Source organism: Battus philenor, unplaced genomic scaffold (assembly GCF_028537555.1).
Source record: "Battus philenor isolate CCGP_79_NKW_IND1 unplaced genomic scaffold, ilBatPhil1.0.hap1 SCAF_15, whole genome shotgun sequence".
Lineage (NCBI taxonomy): Eukaryota > Metazoa > Arthropoda > Insecta > Lepidoptera > Papilionidae > Battus > Battus philenor.
In genome coordinates, this window is record NW_027181677.1 from 3801288 (window position 1) to 3826480 (window position 25193).

The 25193-nt window shown below is 32.6% G+C and overlaps 1 protein-coding gene across 3 annotated transcripts in view; it reads right to left on the reverse strand.

The window, feature by feature from the left end:
* The window catches only part of beta4GalNAcTA (beta1,4-N-acetylgalactosaminyltransferase A), a 145840-nt gene that overhangs the window by 23890 nt on the left and 96757 nt on the right, over positions 1 to 25193 (reverse strand). For 2 of the 3 annotated variants that reach the window (XM_068761482.1, XM_068761480.1), the window contains exon 1: positions 19111 to 19410. The exons of the other annotated variant lie outside the window; for it this stretch is intronic. The gene's annotated coding sequence lies outside the window, so the exon portion shown is untranslated. Of the gene's footprint in view, positions 1 to 19110; positions 19411 to 25193 lie in introns of those variants that run through there. 3 annotated transcript variants of the gene reach the window in all.

Below are 25193 nucleotides of genomic sequence, written 5' to 3' on the forward strand. Positions count from 1 at the left end.
TTATATATTACATAAATAATTCGAGGATATAGTTATATTCGTCTGGGTTTATGTTGAACTCTTCTTATAGAATGGCGCATTTGGAACTCAGCTTCTATTAAAGAATGCCATTAAAAGGAAATTCGATCTGAGCCTAGTTTATTTGAACTGGTCTCATCTATGATTCTCCTCAAAACGTACATAGTGGTCGCTGTGAATGATGCCATTTATTAATAAACGAACATAACAAATATAAAATAGATAAAGGTAACATTAGCATCGATAAGCAGGAATGGTAGAAAATATATAGAGAAAAATTTTATTACAAACAAAAACAAACATACATTTGATATATTGATATTATTTATTTTTTCTCCCTTACAATTCTAATACTTATTCCAAGTTGACTCTGTTATAATTGTGTGTGTTTTCAGGTACTTATTTGTGTGAAAATTATACATTGTTTATAACAATATTTACTGGAAATAACTGAAGAAGTAAATCACGAATTAAAAGATAAGTAAACAAACGAGAGCAATTGACGTAACCTGTGGATCAGTAAGTATAGTGGCAGTGGGCAGGCATAGCGCGTAGAACATATACCCGCTGGAGCCTTAAGGTTCTAGTCCTTCGATTTTACTTACAAGGTCAACAGACGAATATACTAAGGTCATAGGTAGACGCTAGACGCAAGCTTTTTGTAACGAGACTTATTGGAAATCTATGGTGAGGTCCTATTTCCGGCATTGGACATTTTAATATAACATCAAATTCGGTTTCGGGTTTTAGTTAAAATCGTATTCTATTTCCGAACCCGTTCCAATTACGTTGAATGATAACAGGTCGGGAAAGATAAGTAGGGTCACCGCTAGACTTGAGAGGCCGCATTCCTTTTTTTAATTACTATACTCTGTTGCTATTGATAACCATCGAAGTTCAATTAACAAAAGTTTCTAGTTTTTTTTTTCGACTCATGTGTATATATATCGCTTATCATTCTAAATCCAGTTACAAATATTATAATATATTTTATGTGATTTTCAGATGCAAACATATCTCTAGTGCCAAAAGCTGATGAGATTTGGCAAACAAATCGGGATAACACGAAAGGTGTTGATCCATTTTAATAGTGTAAGTTGGTTTTCACATTTTAGGGTCTCTTTAGATTTCTCACGTATTTCTTAGAGATTAGTTAAAACAATTTATTTTACAATTTTATGGACAGTTCACAAATTTCGAGGCAAAACGATTGTACCATTTTCTATAAAATGATAATAAGTAACGTAACGTAAGTAACTACGTATAAAGCAGCACGTAAAATTATAAAATTATAATAAGAAGAAGTAAGTAAACAATTGTTAATAGTATTATGTGTATACATATGTATTAATAATTGTAGCGCCCTCTCGTTTGAATTAAATAAATATAAATACATTTAAAAAACTTTTAAGTTAAACGGTTTTTTGATACCCGTATTGTGGTGGTTGTGGAAAAATATGTACCTAGTCCGCCATATTGGAACGGCGTCCATCTTGAATTTTAAATTTTGACATAATTATCGTGTTTTACTAGTGTAGCCCTTTCATTTGATACCCATATTGAGGGGGATAAGGAAAAATATGTAATCCGCCATTTTGTATCGGCGGCCATCTTAGATTTATAATGTTATTGATTTTATTATATTGTATTGTCATCTAAATTAAATGTGTGTACCAAATTTCGAATCAATCTGACAACGGGAAGGTGCTTGAATTTCAATTTCTAATTTTGACCCAAATAAATTCCGTACGGGTCGAACTAAATAAAACCGTTTAAAGACAACACGATGATAGTTGACGAAGTGTTTGTTGAATTTTTTTGTATAAACACAAACGAGATCGAAGAACTTTGATCAACAGTCGGTCATGTACGTGACGTTCATGGTACATAGATTGAGCAGTAAGTATATCTATAGCAGTACGGCAGTCGGATGTCAAGCCGAGTTTGGCGTGACTCTTTCATTCCGCACGTCCATTAAAGAAACCGTTACATGGACACATGCCCTCTTTACAATAGCATCAGACGTACGGTACCTGTTTTCGGCACGATCATTATGTTAACCATTATGCATTTTTTATTATCTGATATCGTTCACAATAACATTCCTCCTACAGAATTTAATAAATTTCTCTTATTTTCATTTAATATTATCACATATAGATAAACTAATTTATCGTTTTCTAAACGATTTATGTAGAGACTTCTGGGATATTCCAGCGTAAAGTTACATGATAAAATTTCATTACGGAAACAAATCATACAAGAGACCGGTCATTTATTTTTTCTGATCAAGGGTAAAACCCCGTGAACAAAGATTTTTTATTCAAGTTCATACATGTCATTGATTAGAATATTTTACAGCAACTGATACGTACAATCATAAACACATTGGTTCAGTAAATTCATTTGAAATCATGATAAATTAATTACAGAATATTGTATTCTTCTTTCATTATTTTGTAGCTAATATAATAAAACAATGCCAAAAAACAGCAAAATATGGTCTCTCTCTTTCAAGGTTGTAAAGAGATCTTTGCTCGTGATTTCTCTTCGAAGTCGAATTATGAAAGAGGAGATTAGTAGAAAAATGATAGTAACCAGCACTTCATATAGAAGAACAGCTGGAGCCTTAAGTTTCAGGAATAGAGGCCACGGATTGAATGAAGTTTTACTTGATTTTTTTGTGTAATTGCTTACAATAATTTTTAGTCATTTGCTAATGTCATAGTGGAGACTACTAAACCGCAAGCGTAGTGTACAAGATCCATACCCGACATGAACAGTCGACCTTGGTAAAGTCTTCGGAAAATGCTGAATGCAGACCGCTTCCCTTCCCTCTTCTAGGAAATAATGAAGACGAGTAATATAGTACATTAATAATATAAGAAATATATACAGAATCGAGTGTAATACTGTATATATTTCGTATCAAAAACACGAGTATTCAACAGAGTTTATCGCATTAATAAATTTGTCGTTTGACACATTGCCTGCGGAGTTACGATTAGCGTGAGCTCGTTATCAAAGTGCATGTGATGCTGGGGACAATAATAAACATTAATGTGAACAGACGCGTATCGGAAAGCAGATGTAAATATCTGAGTTCTATAAGGGCCACGCAGTATCCGCCCATTTAGATTTATAAAATAAATAATGCTAGTAGTGATAGCATGTTAAAACATATTTCGCTGCGAGCCTCATTGAAAAGTAGCTCAAAATTTTTCTATGAAATCGAATCAAAAGATTAAAGAATATTTAGAGATTCGTGGACAAATGAAAGTAATCGGCAAAGTACAACTCATTGGCAAGTTGATTGTGGGCAGACTTCATAGAACTCGCCGCTGCGGCTTTAGGGTCCTGCAGTGAAGGCCACGGATGGAAAACGCAACATATGACGTCCAGTCCAAGGTTGACAGATGACCTTGTTAAAGTTGACGTAAGATGCTAGATGCAGGTCGCATTCAACCACTACAATTGGGAACCTATAGACGGAAGCTATGTCCAGAGAACATTCTACGGATGTCATCATTATTGACCTGATGTTATATTCATAATTTATTTTACTGTTTTTAATAATTTTACTGTTTCCATACTATGGTTGTCTGTAGATGCCTCGTGTGATAAGACCGACCATTGCAATATTTTTATTATTATGAAATTATTTATATGGATTCTAGAGTGTACAATAAAGAATATTCAATAATAAAATTAAATCATTAGATGAAAAGGGTTTTCCACTTACTCAACATGTAATAAAGGAAACTTTTTTATATATCAATGATTCACATTTTGAAAAAAGGTATAATTTCTCACACTGAATAGTTGATTTAATGTTTAGCTAAGTTTTTCTACGCTCTTAATATCAGTTCTTGAGTACATATATTATTATAATCTTGTCTATTCAAAACTGGTCTGGATCCAGAAAATTAAATATTTATATCGGGATGAAAAGATATTCTGGATGGTTCTTTGCGTTGTTTGAATAATGTAGTTGATTCAATATTTCATTGTTTCAATTTGAATGGGAAAATGAAAGAGATCAGAAACCCTAATTCATTAGTCCATGTTTATTTACGTTTATTCGAAAATTTGGTTCAAATTTTAAAACGTTATTAATTTTCGTAATATCTCATACAAATTACAGATATAATTACACTTTATTACAACAAGTATTTTATTGTACTATCACAATAAAGAGAATAGGAATTGAAATGAATATATAGCTGTGATTTTTATGTATAGTAGTCTAATGGTTTTAGGTGTAAAAGTTTTAAAGGAGTAAAGGTATATTTTTTACAATTAACCTATATGAAGTGATCACTCTGAAATATGTTACATTAATTTATTACATTTTGTCCAATAACTTCTGACAGTACAAAGTCTGCAGGGACAGATAGTAAACAATAATTAATTAAAATATGAAGTAATCAGAGTTTTGAAAATACTTTTTCTTACTACATTATCATTAAGTTATTTACTATTTTTGAAAACATTGATTTTCTATAGAATGTACCATAGAAAAGGAAATATATATAAATTTGCTCCTTTAAACCTTTTAAAATTATAACTAAATTACAATGTATTACTTTCCCATAAAGCAATGACATGTATTTGATGTTAGAATGACCATATTAATGGTTACTTGTTTTAACAGCAATCAATATCAGTTTTATTGCTTTGTGTTATAAAAAATTGATTTGTTTTCGCTTTAACAGCTTTCACGCAATGTCCTTGTAGTTGGCATTGGTATAATGGAATAGAAATCTGCCAATTCAACCGCATTACTCAAGGTACCTTACATTGACTCATTTGTTTCTTCTATACAACCGAAATATTAAGAGTTATATATTTAATCTGTGCTTACATAGAAATTGCATAAATTGAATTATACTCAACAAGAGCCCAATTGAGTAACTTAGAATGCCCTTTCATGCGCACATTTGAATGGAAATAAAAAAGAGAGATAAGATTAGAATAAAGCGTCGACAAATGCGAAAAATTAAAAAAAAATATGTTTGCGTGCTACTTTTTTTTAAGAGGGCGTGCAGATAAAAAAAATCATGGATTTTTTATTTGTTTTCAACCATAGTATATTCATTCATGGTAATTTATAGTTTAAGAATAAATAAAAAATAATGAGTTTATAAATAAATAACATACAAGAGCGAGTAAAGAATTTTGTTACGACAGTGTGACGTCACAAGATGGACGTCAAAAAACATGCATCTGATTGTAAGTGAAACTCATTAAATATTTAGCCTCAGGCGCGATGACAGGTCTCGTTGGCATGCTAATTTGATTAGCACCGCACCCTGTTAATACCCAGTAGTGTTTACATTCCAATGATTGACAGCGTAAACAGTTTCATGAAGGCATATCATGTAAGTGGAGGTAAACAAGTGACCGTTTCGATTTTATTTTTAACTACAAAAAATTCATTTGTGTTATTTTCTTCGGAATGTGATTTTCTCCGTTTACAGTCTTAAGTGAAAAATTGACAACTATTGTTGGACTGATCGAAAAATAACGTACTTGTTTTTTTTTAAATACATTTTTTTATTTAAAAAATTAATCATTTTATTTTCCTAAAAATAATGGACATTTAAAGCTGTGAATAATATGAATACAATTGAATGCTCTTTTAAGTTTAACTAACGTTTAATTTTTACTTTTATAGTTAATTCTAGCTATATCCTTACTGATAAGTCTGCGTTGATGGAATTTTTAAAAGATATGTTGATAACAGAATGGTAAACTTATTGTACTGGCAGCTATACATTTTCTTTATTTGTTAAATTTTTTAAATATCATTCTTATATTTTTATTTCCTAGTTATTATTTAATAAACATTTCTATATAAAAGAAATTATTTGGTTTGAAAACTAAAGGTAATACATCTTAATCGATCTAAAAATACAGATACTAAGAAAACTACTTATTAAAGTAGCAAAGTGTCGGACACTACAGTATGCGATACGCTTATGACAATAACATTTTGTATATAAATAGATCAATCAATATTAATTGAAGACTCAATAATTCGCAGAAACAATATCCGTCGGCACTTTTCCTTAACGTTTTTACTCAAGTACTCTTAATACGATTTGATACTTCTCGAGTGGCGAGATCGGATAGTATCAAAATGGGTAGGCTATAGTTTTATTTAATGTTAATACGCATTATTTATACAATGATTATATATTTATGACAATAAAAGGATAACGAGATATTTTAGATCATAGTTTAACACATGAAATGAAAGTCTGCGCAACCAAGACATTTCTTTAACATATACATGTATATGTTAAAGAAATGTCTGTTGGACTGGATCATAGCAATATTCTTACACAACTAAATGGCGGTAGAAATCAGTTCTTGGTACCCACGTTGATTACGTCTGGAAAGATCGAGTTACAATCTTCTTATTTGTTAGGTAATAACCACGTAGTTTGTTATAATAGTGCTCACGAATCTACAAAACCGTATATTAGGAAAAAGCAGCAATTTTGGGGCCTAGGAAAAGAACTGAACGCAGCCATATGTTTTGACAGCCAATTGACAAAACGAAGCGGACAGGGGGTGACCCCCGCGCATAGCCTCCGCCGATACAGAGGTTTCGGTAGTACTACAATAATGGTAATGTTACATAAAAGAACAATTTAATTTCCTTATTGTATAAAATTAAATATAGTATAAATGTCCGTAATTTTAATCAAGACGAAATATCTGTTATGATAATGATAAAATTTTGTAAATGTTTTGTAAAGGCTAATAATTATGGCCAATTTTATTTTATCAATGCATTATCTTTAAAAAAGCCATTTTCAATAGAGTTTACATAAGCTCAATTAATTAAATACATAAGTAATATTTTCATGAGATAACTTGCTTCATCGAATATTATTGAAGATGAAATATGAACTGCAAATTTACTGAGTAGTATTACTTGTTCAGGTAAAAGTTTTCTACAATAATGATTATTTTTACCACGACTTCGAATGAAATCGGCTAATCACCGCTGCTGCAAGATGTGTGTGATGACGATGCATTTTTGAACCAAAATTAAATAGTAAAAATAAAGTGAATTTGCCCCTGATATATTAAATAGAAATCTTGTATCTAAAACGTTGCAAAAAAAAAGTTTTTTTTTTTAAATTTATAACTTCTTGCAGTACAAAATCTGTATTTTGTTATTTCTTACTCATTTCTATCTGTGTAGTAAGTAATAATTAATATTAATATCCTGCACACCGAATTTCGAAAATGCATTTACTTACTATTTAATTATTTCGTGATGAGCCATGGCCTATAAATTAACCATTTTCAAGCTTTTAAATCAACAATGTCCCATTATTAGAGTATAGTCAAGAACAAACGACACCAATTATTTACAAATTATAATTTAAGTTAGGAAATAGTTTGGACTTAGTACACACTGACGAGCTGAAACGCAAAACACGACTCAGAAATATTAAATGTAATTATGTTGTAAAAGACACGGACGCTAATGTTAGTGGAATATATAAAAAACACTTATTTCCAATCACCACGTATACGAGTATATTATTAATTCACTGATAAAACAGTGCAACAATGTTTATTTGTTCCGAGCAACACAATGTATACGGATCGAACAAATATTGCTGATGGATCATTGTCGTATATTCTGTGTATATACATATAAAACTTGTTATTCCTGAGCACTTACATAACCAGCGAACGTGTTATGGTAATTCGCAAGTATGTTTGACGACAGCGTCAACATCTATATACATAAGAGCGATAAAACATATCTTAAAGAAAAAAAAAATAGTTTCTTATTCTTTTCGGCGGATGGACGCCCACTGTAAGGCATAGGCCTGTACTATTCTAGATCGCCACGATGACCGGTCTTGCACTGCCGTATTCAGCGACTTCCCGCGACCTATATCGTCGGTCCACCTAGTGGGGGGGTCTACTTACGCCGCGTCTACTGGCTTGTCGTCGCCACTCGAGAACCTTTCGATCCCAACGGCCATCGGTTGCACGAGCGATTTGCCCCCTCCTACTGCCACTTCGGACGAGTAAATCTTCGTGCTAAATATATTATTTCGGAAATCGTTGTTTAAGTAAAATAAAAAAATGCTGCCAATAATTATGTGACTCTGTGTTTGGTACTAATTGGTGTAACATAACTCCTGAAGATGCCCCGTGGAGGGGTGAACCACGTGTTGAGTAATTTGGCGGTGGCGGTTTTGTGATTCGCATTGTTTGCCGCATACGCATTTATCAGCGGGCTGGCGGGTGGTGCACTTTATTGCACGATTACCACTGCATGTGCGGAAGTGGTTAAATATTGGTCTTTTTCTTAAAATAAAAAAAATCAACTCAAAACTAAAAATAAATTTGGTTCACGAATAGTAGAGTAGCACCCACAGTCTCTTATTCATGTATTACTAACCACATATGATAATTTACAGTAACCACTTGTGTAAAAGCTAATATGTTAAAAACTAGAGTCAGATTGAACTCCCTTGAAATATGTTCAACATTAACTTACGAGGGTTCCAAATGTAGTCTGATATGAGAGGAGACCATAAATAAAGAAAGGGTTTTTATGGTTACTTTTCCAATATCCTTCATGTAGTAGAGCAATTCATTTGCAAGCTTTGTTATCCCTTCAAAATCTCACTCTATAATAGATATACAAGTTTTTGTGTAATTAACTTCTTAAATTAGATACATTACACAAGAGTCCACAAAAAAGTAACTCTGCTACAAAAGAGTTAGTCTACAATATTAAATCCTGCCTTACAAGTACTACCGAAACTACTGTACCGCGCTTTAGGTAAGCGGGCGGCGAGAGGAATAGCAGTATTGGACGTTCCGTTCCGTCAGTCCGACGTGAACGCTAGCTGCGGCGGTGCTCATGCTCTTTTTTCCTCAGCCCCCACCACGCTGAGCTTTCCTAATGTACGGTACAGCGGTATCAGTAGCACTATACCTCCTTTGTTTCTCCAACGTAAACATTATCTAACTATTGACGAAATATGTTAGTATAATGTAAATAAACAAAAATATTACTTTATTAATATAGTAAGAAAAATAAATCTTCCGATACGATACCAAATCAGATTTAATTGTAATCACGTAGATTTAATCAAAATACATACTTGTATTTTATATTAATCTTATCTTATCAAATGATTGTATCAATCAAATCGCGCTATCAACAACCTCTTCATGTAATCAACCGATAAGATTTAATTATACGGCAATTTTTGGTTACTTAATCCACGTGTATATATATATATATATATATATATATATATATTTAGAAAGATTTTTTTAAACAAAATATCATGAATCTATGTACATACATTTTGCCAGACATAGTCAACGACTTATAAGTCTGTCTGTAAATTGATGTGGCAGTTGGTTGTTTGGCGTGGCAATTTTTACTTTAGCATATAATATACAGATTCCCTAATAAATTAACGTCTTGACGAAATGAAAATGTAACGTACAAATTTGTAAAATAAAACGCACGACTTCTTGCTATAAAATGATACGTTAATATAAAAATAACTTTCACTTAATGTTCAAGCTGTCATCTTAAATCTCACTGTATGTAAAAGCTTAAGTAAGGTTAGTTAAAACATTATTTAAAAATCGTAAAGTAATAAGTTAATTTAAAGTTGTGTAATCCTCTCCCAATACATCACGTAAAGAGTTTTCTATCAAGAACTTTTTTTATTTGGAACGAGTAAGGCTTGGCAAGTTGGAAGGAGACGGGCCGGCATGCGCAGCGTAGGTTGTAAATTTGTCGGAGGACGTATACAGGCCGCTTCTAACCGATCCTAAAGGAAATCATCATCAAATAAAAGGAAATCTTTGAGGTCCATCAGTGGATGTCTTGCGACTGAAATGATAATTAAGAAGATTGTGGACATAAAACAATGAATGAATTCTTTCTAGATGCGTTGCTGAGGGAATATGATGCAAATACCGTGGACGGCATTTCACACGAACGAGTGACTTACACGTGATTTTAGAATATAGATGGCTTTCTATCATCTGCCGACAAGTAGTCGTATTTGAATTTTTCAGTCACATAATCTGCAAGGACGGCCAAAACCTCGAACAATTGTTGATGACTGCAAAAGCTTTACAAGCCTTTGGGATGCCATAACTCCAACAGTTGTTCTGACCAAATCCATGAGACACTTGACACTCACCTTATGGTGCTCTCCACGGTGCCGAAATTAGGAATAGAAGGCAAAGCCTAATGAAGATAAAAATTACCCTGAGTCTTGCGGACTAAGAGGATGACGATGAGAAGATATTTGGTAGACATATGTATCGTCATTTATTCCTATGTCCCCAAAATGGGGCAGAGGGCGTCAACAGTACGTCGCCATCCCGAGCGGTCTTGAGCCTCGCGCTTTACCTCGTTCCACGTCATTCCGACTACCTTCACTTCTGCAGTGATCGTCCGCCGCCCGATTTACTTTGGGCGGCCATGTCTTTGCTTTCCTTGAGGATGCATACGTCCACTTCGACCAGACAAATGTACCGATAATTTTCCTAATTTTTCAAAGATATTTTTGCAAACAACCACAGTTACCTTTTAAATTACGGGATGTTTAAGCTTCCATATTTTAAAGTTGAAATTATTGATCTGAATAGACTATGTTTAATAGAACCTTCCAAAAAATAATACTATCGTATTCAATATATCACCATTGCCATTATTATAGTTTTGCGCTGCCTTATGTAGTCTCATTTTTGATATCTGTGTTTAAGCCACTTAACGATTAATTTTCTTGAAGTTATGGGATCGTGAAATATATTTGGCAATTAATTAATTGTTTCTGTAGCTGTGATATGCTTTACTGTACCGTATAAACCATCGAAATAACATCAAAAAAGTAGTGATAGTACAATACTATTGCATTTCGTTTAGTGTAACAGGAAATATCAATCGACGTTATAATAAAGATCTGTCCACAGAATAACGTGGACGTAAACAAGAGGTGGAGCCTTCGTAGAGACAAGAGGTATGCAGTGTGGAAAATTGTTGAGGCTTTGAGGGTAGTTCGCAGTGATTAATAACTCCCGTGCCTTCCTGCGACAAGGCTTCAGGCGTTGCGTCAAAATTGTCATTGTGATTGGTATTTCTGGACGTTGACGTTATTAATAATTTAGTGCTTAATTGAAAGTCGTACATGCAAATTATTTATTTTAAAATCAATATAGTACGTACTATATTGACTTTAGAATTTAAAATATTTTTAATGACTATTAGATAACAAAACTTTTGTTTTCCATACAAAACATTTTTTATGCTTTTAGAAACTTGTTTGTTCGAACTTGTTTTTAGTAAAACGTTATAGAATTCATTATTTATTTGCTCTGTTAGTAGTTTTTATAAGGTAGATGTTAAAACAATTTTAGAATACTCTGAAAATGAAAAAGCTGTTTTTTCTGTTTTGTTTTTTCGCCATTTGCAGATAAAACTTTCGCAGAAAAAAAAAATACATTTATTATTATTGCCTAGATTAAAATTCATATACAAATTTAAAAAAATCTTTAATCATACGTTAACCAAAACTTCTAGAAAGTTCAATAAAACGTTCCATAACAATTAAAAGTTTAGAGCTAATCTAGACTAATTTCGCTGGATAATCTATAGCTCGTTCACGAAAGTAAATTAATTTTTTAATCCTCACGCAGTACAATAAAACCAATTGTAACCATAAAACTAATAAGGTTATAAAATGATAAAGCTCGTTGAGATATGAATAATTGCCATTCGGATCACGTTTTGTTTAAACTACTTATCGGGGCAGTAAACCCAACATAGATATTAAATACGGCCGTTAACAGATATTTAGCATTCGTTAGTTTATTAACCCAATCATTGTGAAAATGATAATTAAAATGTACTCATTTATTGTAAATAAATAAATACGAATCTACGAACTAATTTATATTAGTTTGTAGATCCGTATTATCAATAAACATAAACAAGGAAAGTAATGGAGTAGTCATCATTGGAATAATTTCAGCCACAAGACGTTCAGTACTGGATATTTACATGTAGTTTTAACAGTATATATGATACCCAGCCATTAAAATGATCTAGTAGGACGTCAACCCACAAGGTACAGACGACCTTGTAAGGGTGGTCAGAGGACGATTGTATCATGTATATATGTATCATGTATCGTCCAACCAGTCTTATTTGAAATGTATAGGGGAGGTATACGTGTAGCAGTGGACGTTTCAAATGATACGTTGATTTTGGTAAACGCTATTAAGCTTTCTTTAATTATTGAAAATTTAAATCAAGGACACGTTATATCTATATATTATCACTTTGTTACTGCTTAAGACAGACATCCTCATAGATATGTTCGTGTATTTGTTATTTTTTTTATTTAAAAGATTAATTTTGGTATCATCGCTTCATGTTTTATTTCATTCAATTTCACGACCTCAATTATCTGATAAGCTTGAATTTCATTCCTTTCTTAATATTACCTTCAAAGAGAGACGGAATAGGAATTCAATATTTTTCTATACCCTACTCTTTTTATAGTTTTCTAGAGTTCTATTTCTATTCAAATTTTAATATTTATCCAATTATTATTATAAAATTTGAACGTAATAATTTAAAAAAATCGTAGAATCAATTATTATTTTTATGTTTATTTTTTCAACACAATCTAGTTAAAACATTTTTCAGGAGCAGTTGTTGCCAGTGGTAGAGAACTGAGACTTGCGATCATAGGTCGCGGATTAGATTTCCGGCATACTATCCTATATAATTTACACTGTGCATTAATTATATAGAATTGCTTTTGCTTATAAACAAGTTGCCAGAGGATGAGCAGCAGCGTTCTCTGCGTACCATAATAGCATCCTGCGATCGCCAACCCGCCCTCCAAGCGTGGCGATTATGGTATACCCCCCTATGTAAATAAATAAATAAATATATTATATATATATATATATATATTTACATATATATTTATATATATATCTTAAATGAGACCTATGCCTGTGGGCGTATATAGGCTAAAACAACGACATTTTCACAACTACATTCCATGGTTAATTTTTTTTCAATTAAAATTCATTGCCCAATAAATATAAAGGCGTACATGTACATGTGGAAAAAAAACTCACAATAAAGGCATTGGCAATATTTATGTAAACTAGAATATTTCAATTTTATTTACAAATATTGTAATTAAGATTTAACTGTAAGTAATACAAAACTAGGATATCCATAGTCAAAAAAAGGTTAATATTACGGTAATTTCTCTTTGTATGGCTTTATTGAAATTCTTTCCGAGAAGTTTTTTCTGGCAGGAATTAATAATTTTCCTATTTCGCTTTTATTAAACTTTTAAGTAAAATTCTAACGTCTAACGAATTTAGCCTAATGTAATCTTACGTAATTATAACCGTGCACATAAATAGTAATAAAAGCAATTGATTAGTGTGTTTACACGCGAAAGCGCGCATTGTGACCATGTGACTGGTTTCGTCATGGAACGAGATAGATCATGTCAGAGCATGGGAATCCCCAGAAACCATATTGACTTTAACCAGAAGCATATAAAATGTGATTTGTTTGTTTGGTTTTTAAATTATACCTAAAGCAGTTATTAGCATAATCAATCGAGCACTAGAGTTAATAAATTACGAATAACTTTATTGAATAAATATTATTTATAGTAAGTAATTAATTAAGTTAACATACTAAATAGATCGAAATTTTTATCATATTAAGAATCGGTTAAGATAAATGTATCATATATATGAAGTTGTATTTTGCGAGTAATACCACAAATATTTCTCCATTAATAAATTTAAGTTTAATTTAAACACGCCATACCAAAATTTAAATTTTTATCGAAACTTCAACTAGGTAACCTTGATGTCATTTCTATAATTATATAAATAACTTTACTATTTTGCTTAGTTTGATAATAACATATCGATTTATATTTTTTTGTTTTGGATCGGACTCTCTGCTGTTTAAAATCGCATTAGCAGTTTACCGTTTTTTTCTTCTTTTTTTAGTGGTTTCCACTATTGAGTACCTCGCCTTAAACCCCTATTTTTGTGGGAACAGGGTTTTATATATCTTTATTAATTTTTTCACACCCTTTTTTTTATTTCTATTCTCTTCTTCAAAAACTTGATATTATCTTTCCCTCTACAGTTCGATTTATCTTTCTGCGGGTTTCAGTTAGCAAGGCGCAGAGGACGCCTATCCTAAGAACTCTTATCAGGAAGGTAGCGAAAGTCGAAGGTTTTCAGGACAGCCTCGACTCGGGCCGCTGCGTACTGAGCTCTTAGATTGCTTCAACGGACAAATCTTATTTCCAATTTTTATACGGTAGTATCGCTGTATTACATTATATTGTTCAGAATTAATTTAATACTCATTAGCTACATTTTTTTTTAATTTATTTGAGGCCAGGATTATGTACGCCTAGAATAGGCAAACATTTAAATTTATGCAATTTTATAAATGTTATAAAAATGTATACTAAGTTTTGCTGTTAGCGTGCCCAAATAAAATAAATAACAGTCGGCCTTGCTTCGACAGTTAACAGTAATTCCGTATATATTACCTTGTTACCTGAGATAAAACGCCTTATTTTTTTTGTATAACTCAAACAGTTAATAATATTGAAGCACTCATAACGTATGATTCAAAGAAATTCTTTGCTTTCCTTTAGCAACAAATCTAACATTTCAGAAAAAAATATATAATGTCCATTTACTGATTGGCAAATAACATACAAACCATTTAAATAAAGTAAACATAAATCTGCGGCGTAAAATAACATCGTTCGTCATTAGTAAATTTCAATATTGAAACGCGGTGTGATAATAACCTGTAAAAATCAGATATATTATGAGAAAAACACTTTTCTCTGAATGAGAAAAAAAATTGAAAGATATATTATCAGGGCTTTGATACTAAGACTAACTATAAGTGATCTTTACATCTGAACTTCTTTTATTGAGCAAATAAAAACGACATACCACCATAAAACCTTTTGTACAATATAACGTAACTACAGTTCGTAGACATGACAAAACCAGTCAGTTTGGCTAGGTGTTAGTTCGCCTATATGAGCAATGGTATCCCAGCTGTAAAAGATCGAGACTTGAGTTCATAGGTCGCGGGTTAGATTTCCGGGATACGATCTAATTCAATGCTCAAAAAAAGTTTCCAGAGGATGGACAGCAGCATCCACTTCGTTACATAATACCCAATTGCGATCGCCAGTCCACCTGCCAAGCGTGGCAATTATGGTATATCCCCCATAGATAACTAGGGGAGACCTGTGCCTTGCTGTGGGCGTCTATGGACTGAAACGACGACGACATGAGCTGTGAGATAGGGCGATTGACAAATCGCTCACGAGATATTTAAGAACAGATAAATCTCAGGATAAATTTTTTAAAAACTTAGTCTTAAATATTGGAAAATAATGTTTAATATATTTTCTTTTTCACATAGCTCAGGAGGTAAATATTATTTGCGTACACAATATAAAGATAATTTTATAACACACATGTCTTTTTCAACAGTATTGCACTGCATTTATTTTAAAATCTCCATGGTTTTTTTTTTAAATCCATGAGATTTTATATATTACTAGCTGATCCCGCAAACGATGTTTTGCAAAAAAAAAACCCTTATTTTTAAATAGAAAATTTTTAATTTTCAATTTAAAAATAAGGGTTGATCGTAGATGGGTGAAAATTTAGGGTTGTATGTATTTTTGTATGTTGTATCATAAAAAAATAAAAACAAAAAATTTCGTCAAAAAAAAAATTAAGGGTGAACAACCCTTATCACTTAGGGGTATGAAAAATAGATAGTAGCCGATTCTCAGACCTACTAAATACGCATATAAAATTTGGTAAAAATCGGTCGAGCCGTTTCAGAGGAGTTCAAGTTCGAACACCGTGACACGAGAATTTTATATATTGGATTAGTCAAGTATTACATTAATAATTGAATACTGCTGTTCGGACAGCACTGTTTCCACAGCAACTACCTTTAGAACATTTAAAAAGTATGATCAACCCTACAGGCGTGATAAAAAGTGTCTGGAAACAACGTTTTCGAAATACAAGTAAAGACTCCCAAAAGCTGGTCACCGATGTTTCGCCAGGTCTTTGACAGACCATTGCTTGTTATAAAACATGGGATAATAGATTTTGTTATCAAATATATATAAAGCTGCCTAATACTTTAAATACAGATGTTTTGTCTAGTTTTATCTGATAAATAATGTTTATTTTAACTCTGTACGTATGACGTAAAAAAATTTCTTTGAAGTAGTTTATTGCATGCATTTTTATGTGCTAGCGTCCAGAAACAAATAGTTGTTAAATTCGGGTATATGTTTGAGAGGAATGTCTTGAGGTTGAAGCTGTTACTATTGGGTTCCTTCCGTATTACCGTAGTACAAGTACTTTTAGTGAGAGTTAATAAATGCTTGTTATATTCATTTTTAAACAATGTCTTTATTACACAACGAGTCCCAAAAACAAAAAAAAAGTAGGACTCACTTTGGCTTATCTCAGATCAGGGCGAATTCGGAATACTTTTGGCCACGTATGTTAAAATGAAGTATATACTTTAGCGAGACTATTTTTACGCTTGAGTGGTGTTTTTACGTGGTCACTGTAAAACATTCCAAGTGAATTATATAATAAATAGATAAGTTACTGCTTGATGGGAGGAAAACCAAAACATCGAATCTAATGAGGTTTGTGATAATTTTTTTACCATTACCACAGATATTCGTAAGGGAAGTAAATATTACTTTTCTTTTTAATTCGTTTTTAAGAAACTAAGGCTAAGTTGGCCCTCCCATTGATGGTTTCGGATTTGAAAAAATATTGGAAAATAACTTGTTCTTCATTTTTGAGATGAAATTATTCCGATGGGACTTACTAACTGCACTGGCTCATTGATATCAGGAAATGAAACTTAAAGAATACTTTATCGCTATATGTATTCTTCATGTTCTTGATTGTACCGTAGCCAGTTTTAATTATTTCCTTTCTATGTTCTACCTTTAATCTTTATAAAGATTATTTTTGTAAAATATTTTTTATCTTCTTTTAAAAGTATTAATACAAAGGTACCTAGTTAATGTATAATCATATAGAACCGAAAGGTTCAAGTGGCGACCACGGCACTACGCGACGTGGGTACGCCCCTTACTAGGTACCACTTCATCGTGGTGATCTTTTTGGAAGGCCAATGCTGTGCAGTGGGCGTCTATCGGCTGAAATGCTGATGATTGGTGAAACGATGATATTCATAAAATACATAAAATTACCTTAAAAGTTTATATTCAAACATTTCTATAAATATTTAAATGAAGAGTTTATGCGGTCGGTATTAACAATAAAAGGCGTAAAGGTTCCAATACTATGCTTGGAATTCAAGGTATGGTGACATTGCTATAACAGAGGCCTTTTCCTTATTGAGTACACTAATTAACAGAAAAACAAACATATAAACATGTATGACATTACGTCTTTTAACGATCTCCAATTTGCTGAACCATTTTCTCGTCAGCAATAACAGGGAGATAATAAACTTAATGACATTCTTTCATGTTCACCTGCTTCTTATAAATAACCAGTTGACCCAACAGATGTAGTTAGTTGTCTTTAAGCCAAGAAAAGTCAATTCGAACTTCAATATAAATAGTCAATTTAAAAACATAGTTTTTATTGTAATGATTTGATATAAAATTATAAGTTTAGAAATGAACAATGTTAAGAAATATATAATACGGTAATAAGTGACATACAATTGGCCGTAAGAAAAATTTGGATTTTTCACACTTAGCGACTGCCCTTCGATTTATTTATCGACATTACAAATGCATTCTGTAATAAAAATTGTTTTTTTTTTAAGATCCTACAGGATATTACAAAACTTACCCAAAAATTTGGGCCGACAAGTCGTTTTAAAGGTCTTTACTGTCATAAATTAGGTCTTTGTTAGGCAGTAAAGAATTACGCGCAGCGACCAGAATACATGGCAGCGGAAAGTTCCTAGGGCAGAGACCTCGGAACGGAAAGTGCAGAGTAGACCTTGTCAAGATTGCTAGAAAACGGTGGGTACAGGCCGCTTACACCCGGTCCTTTTGGAAAACTATGTAGGGCCCACATTGTTATACGATAATGATCTTTAAACTAAAAAAAAAAAACTTGTATAGTAAAAGTGTAATGTGTATAAATATAACTCTCCGATTTATCAGTTTCGTTGGTAAATATCGTCCTCATAATAAATTTAACTGTAAGCCGTTCAGTATTCTATGTCAGTAAAACATTCACTACTACGGCTGCAATGACGTATTGAGCATATTCAATATAATTACATTTTAAGTGAACAAAAGATAGTATGACGTAAGTGACACATATGTGCGAAACGAAAAAAGTATATTTAGAGGATAATTTAACAGAGTAGGTCGGCATTTAGCATTTGATTCATTAGCGTACGCAGAAGGCTCCGTATTATGTAACCGAGGCACAAAATTAATCCACGAGTCGACACACATTTAGATTTAGCTTATCCTTAATGAATGTGTGTAACAATTAACAATTATGTTCAATGAATGAATCTTTGATATCAGATCTAGTAATTTACCTTTATAGATAATACTAAATTCAACATTATATTGATATTTTCACTTGTGGTAATATTTGCCTACAAAACTTTTAATTAATAATAATGTTACAATATATCTAATTAGTATTTAAACCGAAATAAATATTTGTATTAATATTTGACACATTTTAATAACTTAATGATTATTGTTCACTTTTGCTATTAAAAATTGATAATTAAAAATAACAATTTATAATTTAATATCAATATAATTTGTATTAATTGTCCTTGTTACCTCATGAACAAATATGTAAACGACTAACCAGTAAAGTATTCGCAAATGTTATTTTTATGACTGCGTCTATTGTAATTCGTTTAATAAATATAATAGAATTACATGGACATGAACCGACATTCGTAATCTAATGGAATCTTACCGTATTCAAATTATTATTAAAGTGGTTAGGAAACACTTCACAAGGTTGTCTATATCTACAGATCTGTTCTTAATAGTTTAATCAAAACACAGTGATATCACTTGGGTATAACATAAGTATGAAGATCCAGTTCAAACAACACAAGGTTTCGCGAAATTACGACAATTTAAATTGTGGTCAGCGCACAGAGCGCAAGACGCGACCTCCTCACGTCGCAGCTCGCGCGTAACTGACTTTCCTTCTTTCCCATTCCACCAGACAATGTTACGCTAGACATGAGACATCGGTCCATCATGCAGTTACGTCATTCTCGGGCAATAATTCAGCTGTTGTGGAGATACCATAATGTTCAACGTAAGCTGTTAAGAAATGTCAACGCACGTCACGTAAGATTTTGTTAATGGTAACACTTTCATCTCCGTTTTAAATTATTATAAAGAAATTATAACAGATAAGTCACACTTTTTTTCCAAATAAAAGACGAATTGTAAAATAATTAAAACATCGTAATGTCAAAAGAAATTCATGATACAGTTTTTGTGCATTAAACCGGTTTTCGTTATATAATGTGTTAAAATTATTCAGTTCTTTTGTAAAACCAGGGAAAAACAAAAAAAAAAACGATTAATGTGTTAATAATAATACATAATTATTTTTATCGAGCAACGGTAGCCCGGCGTTACCCGTCCGATTTCTGGGATACAATCTTATGTAATTCTCACTTAGAGCATCATATAGGATTGCCAAATATCACAAATAAGTGTCCAAATGATGGGCAGCAGCGTCCTTTGCGTACCAAAATAGCTTGCGATCGCAAACCCATCTGCCAAGAGTGGCGATTATGGTACATTCCCACATACATATCTTTCGGGCCAGTGGGCAGCTATGGAATGGAACGTCGAATAATATATTTCCAGTGTTTTGGGACGAATAAAGGCATTTGTAGATTTTCAATACTAAAAACCACATTGAAACCACTATTTATCTTTAATTCAAAAAATACCTGCCCAGACAATTCGTACTGGCAAAAGTTATAAGCTTGTCGAAGTACAATAGAAAATTATTTTATTATAATTTATATTAATTTAAAAAGACGATTTATTTATTGGTTTAATGTTTCATCTTCATCATGTGAGCCGATAGACTTCCCCTACAAGACAATAGGTCTCCTCAACAATCACCACGACTTTCCGCGACCTTTCCCGTGTCGTAGATCTACTTAGTGGAGGCCTACCCTTATATGTATGTATGTATGTATGAATAATAACCAATAATTAATTATATATCTAATAGATTCGGGCGTTACTTTGCGGAAGTCCACCCTAAGTAAGAAAAGGACTAACATATAGCTACTTCCGCTATGTAGCCGCCCGCCAGCACGAAACCGAACCCGGTGTTTGGCACTAATCGGTGTAACATTACTCCTGAGGATGCTTTGTGATTTATCGGTGGTAGTTGTGTAATTCGCATTGTTTACCGCATGCGCATTTATCAGCAGGCTGGCGGGCGGTGCACTTTATTGCACGACTACTGCTACATAGCAGAAGTAGCCACATATTAGTCCTTTTCTTAATTACAAGCATACGTTTTATATTACAAAAACTTCAAGACCTTTATTCTGTGATTTGTATAATAAACGAATAATTTCAAATTTTAATTACATTACAACATTTCTCGTGTTTTAACGAAAATAGTGAAAAAAATGTGGTGAAAATAGACAAAACAATTTGCGCTTAACAACACTTTTGGCGATTCATTTTTAATTACATAGAAAATTACTTTTATCTTTGTAGGTTATGTTATGTATGTAAATGAAAGTGTGTTTCATTAAAATTCTAGAGGCATGAATTTACTGCATCTGCGAATACAACTGTACAACAATAGAGAAATACTAAGTGTCGAATATAACACGAGTTGTTAACCAAATGGAGAAATCGAGGCAGCGGGCGGTGACTTAAAATTGACCTGATTGGGCAAGTTGGAAATCGTCTGTACCGCCTGGTTGAAGAACTTGATTAAACAATTAAGATTGCTCAAATAATTACTTGTCGAGATTATTGGTATTAACAAAATATTTACTTAAATCCTACGCAATAAAAATAGTTCATTTTTGCAGACAGTTTTTATGAACAAGTAATTGTATAGTGACATAAAAAGTACATTTATTAATATTTTTTAATTATTCAATACAAAGGCATATTTGTGGCATGAAATCAACTCTTCTTTGAAATCTTTAAGAAAGAAAGATTAGATTCTAATCGGGCCTCTTCACTAACTAATCATTTCAATGCCTTTGTACTTCCCGTTAAGGCTGTTAGAACTAGTAAATTATTAATCTGTTCATTTTAAATAAGGCTTTCAAAACAATTTGTCGAAGCTTGAATAGAAGAGGCTTTACGTGTACATACTACGGCGTCCCTTATTCATACATTAACTATTTCGAATAAAATAATTAATTTGAAATGATGAAATAAATAATTTATTATTCGAATAGACGACTACAAAATAGAACTAGCAATGAGATATTGACATATGTGTTTAGAGAAAGTGTTGCGTTGACAACGCCACTTACAGTAAAATACTGGCCACTTCTATTAACAATATTCTTTGCTTTATACATTCGTGACAATAAAAGTTTTATTAATGGCCAGTTTCAAGTAATAATGCGAAAAAAATTGAAAAAACTAGTAATATTTTTAAGTATTTGTTATTTCGTAATTAATTTTCACTAAAGGTAACCTAAAAATTACCTTTATGGTCATAATAGAGTTAACGCGTGATAGTTTTCGTTTTAAGAATTTATCGCAGTTAGCAGAATCACAACAAACTTGAGTTAGATTTTGGTGATGAAGATTCATCTTGTACTAGAACTCGTTTAAAGCCTTCAAATTTTTTCATTTTCATCTCACTCATGATCCACATGAGCAGTGTCCTTTAGTAGCGATTACTGGTACTTATTTACCGGAAAATACGAGAAAGCTTGTATGAACTATTGAAAATAAAAAAATTGTGCACTATCACTTAAGCGTTAAAATTGTGTTCGAAAGGTACACCCTATTTTGAACTAGGCTCAAAAATGCTGTTGCTTATTGGTTTTAACGTTGTCGTGAAATGACATATAATATTGAAAGAAATACAGACAGTAAAGACAATTTTCACAAAGAGGTTTCTTTTTAATAATTACCCAAAAAAATTAAGAATGTAAGTGACGTTACGAAAATATGATATGCACATCTCTATGGTCGGACAGGCTTTTATGCTACAGCAATTGTTCTCGAAAACAACAAAACAGTAGCATCAGAGTAGTAAATAAACATTTGTTTTACTGTTGCTATGGAAAAAGTTCGAAAATAAGTCCACGCAGCAGAGTCATCAGAACGACGCATCAGCGCATTCCATCAAACAAGCTACCGTGAATTTTGAAATACAATTTCTAGGAGCCGAAGAATGGGAACAAAGAAGATGGCTCACTATTTCTCACAATAGTGTTACATGATGCTTTGCTGTTACATTGATTGTTAGGGGACTATTTTGAAAAAATATAAATGATTAATGAAATTAAAATTTTGAATTAGTTTGATGTTAAACAATTTAATTTTTGTTATTCCATAAACTATGTGTCATGTTTCGTACATTAACCTAATATAAATTTAGTTGTTTGAAATAGCGTTTGTGGAAATAAGTCTTCATTATTCACAGAGGGAGATTGTACGCAAGACGGAAAATTAGAGGCGCTTTAAGAGAAATATGGAGTGATTAATATTACCCGTGCCCGCCATAGTGTCGGAGCGTAAGAATTACTTCTGACAAAACACCGCCAGAAGAGAATATCGGGCAGTTTTGAATTACAACGAAACAAAACTTGCTTCGTAAATCACAGTGTCTGTACATGAATTTTTTATTTAGGTCTTCTTCCGACAGTCTACGTCCATTACCACAGCTAGGCATAGGCCTCAAAGATTTAAAATAGGACCAGTAAGAAACCGCATGCATCAAGACCCTGTGATCTCGCCTTTTCGGACCACGATCTCCACACCAGAACCTTAAGGCTCTACCGGCCATTTATTCTGTGCGCTATATGCTCTGCCTACTGCCACTTTAATTTGCCAATACGATGGACTATATCGGTTACGTTCGTTAGTTTATATATCACCTTATTCCTGATTCGATCACGTAGAGAAAGCCCGGGCATATCCATCTTACGAGAGTACCACAAGAGCTCATTGGGCAACAATGAGCTAGCCAATAAGAAGCGACAACGTTTGCATGCCGTAAGTCATCATTGATAACATACTTTAGTCATAGACCTTCATCTTAGAGCTTTTAGGGATATTGGACCAGAAGACCTCAGTCTGTATTACATACAGTATTAACTTAAAGAAAAAAATAACAGTTGCTTATTTTAGTGAAAATCTTAAAGCAAGAATAGAAGTATTCTAAACAGAGAAATCTCGTAACGTATTTTTATGTTTGCGCCGAGAATAGGCAAGATTTGCTATCTCGTTCACTATGTCTTGTCGGCCTTAGGGGGAAACAGCTTACGTTGCCTCCAAGCTAAAACTCTTTAAAGTTTATTCCACTTTTATCGACATTGGAACCGGTCAAAGCTTTCCTTTGATAGTAGAGATACGTTAAGAAAATAATGCCTCGTACGGTTCCGGTGTTATTTTCTTGAAAATTGTATTTCTTTTCAATCTTTACTTTTGCGAAAGTACATTAAGCCAAGAATAAAAACATTAACTTTTTTCGAATGAGTTCACAGATAACTTTACAAATATTTCTTATTGTAAAAACAAGATTATTTTAATCCACAAATTTGAAGGCCTCGACTAAATCATAACATAATAGGTTCAGGTCTCCTTGGTAGAGGCCACGTGGTGGACATTACCACTGCATACATTACTGCCTCATTTAAGAATAGCAGTGATTAGTAAAAAAAACTTCTTTATAACTAAAAACTCAGTATCATCTGATGTTTATATTCATATGAGTCAGCAGTATGTGGACTTTCTTTCTATTTATCAGATGAACGTTATGACGTCACAAAATAATGTTATAAATTTATGACCAATTTTAAAGACAATCGTGGCATAATATGTTAATTTTGTGTTCCCACCATTGCTGAAAATGCCCTTTCAAATAGAAAGTTAAAACCAAGTTCCTCCTTTGTAACAAACACAACAATGCACATAAATACATCTCACGTGTAATTACTCTGAATTATCATGAATTCAATATATTTATTCTTTAAAATTACTGCCCACTTTGGATCATTTATAGTTATCGTTATGCCTCGCCGGAAAATGCCGAAAGAGCCATATTTGGCAGAAATTAGAATAAAATTAAAATCTTCGAAATGACAGCTTTCAAACGAGTCCTGATTTGAGATGAGCCAACAATAAACTTATTTAAATTTCGTCGGATATTTTTACTTTTAACATTAACAAAGAAGCATTAAGTCCTACCAAAAATATATACCATAATTTATTTAAAACATATTGCATCTAATAGTAAAAGATAGTTGTGGATTAGTGAACTATTTATAAAGACGATTCCTTTTGAGTATGGTGACAACGGTATTCCATCACCGCAGACAAAAAGGACGCATCAAAGATCTGTTGTGAGACACCCTTACTCATCACGCCGCCTTTGTAGTGGCCTTGCACGCCGCCGCCATCCTGCGGGCATGCAAAAGTTAAAAGAACTCAACTTAAATACCTAGCAACATTTTCATCTCGAAGCAAGAGTCGAGCTTGTTACGACAAAATAAGTCGTGACAAGCTCGACTAACTTACAAAGTCACTGTTTGAGTTTTAGCGACGGTAATCTCGGGAGACGCGGCATAGTAAGATTCATTAAAAGGTTTAACTTTATTAACGCCACGAGCATAACATTTGCATCAAAAGTAGATATAATTTTAACGAAATGTGAGAACTGGACGAGGAATAAAGCTGAGCGTAAGTCACGACTACTGAGCAAAATATATGAATGAATATAGAAATGGCTATATAAGAGCTGTTTTCATGTTATAGATAAATACCACTTGCACGGTGACATTTAAAGCCTCACTGCGTTTGAGTTGG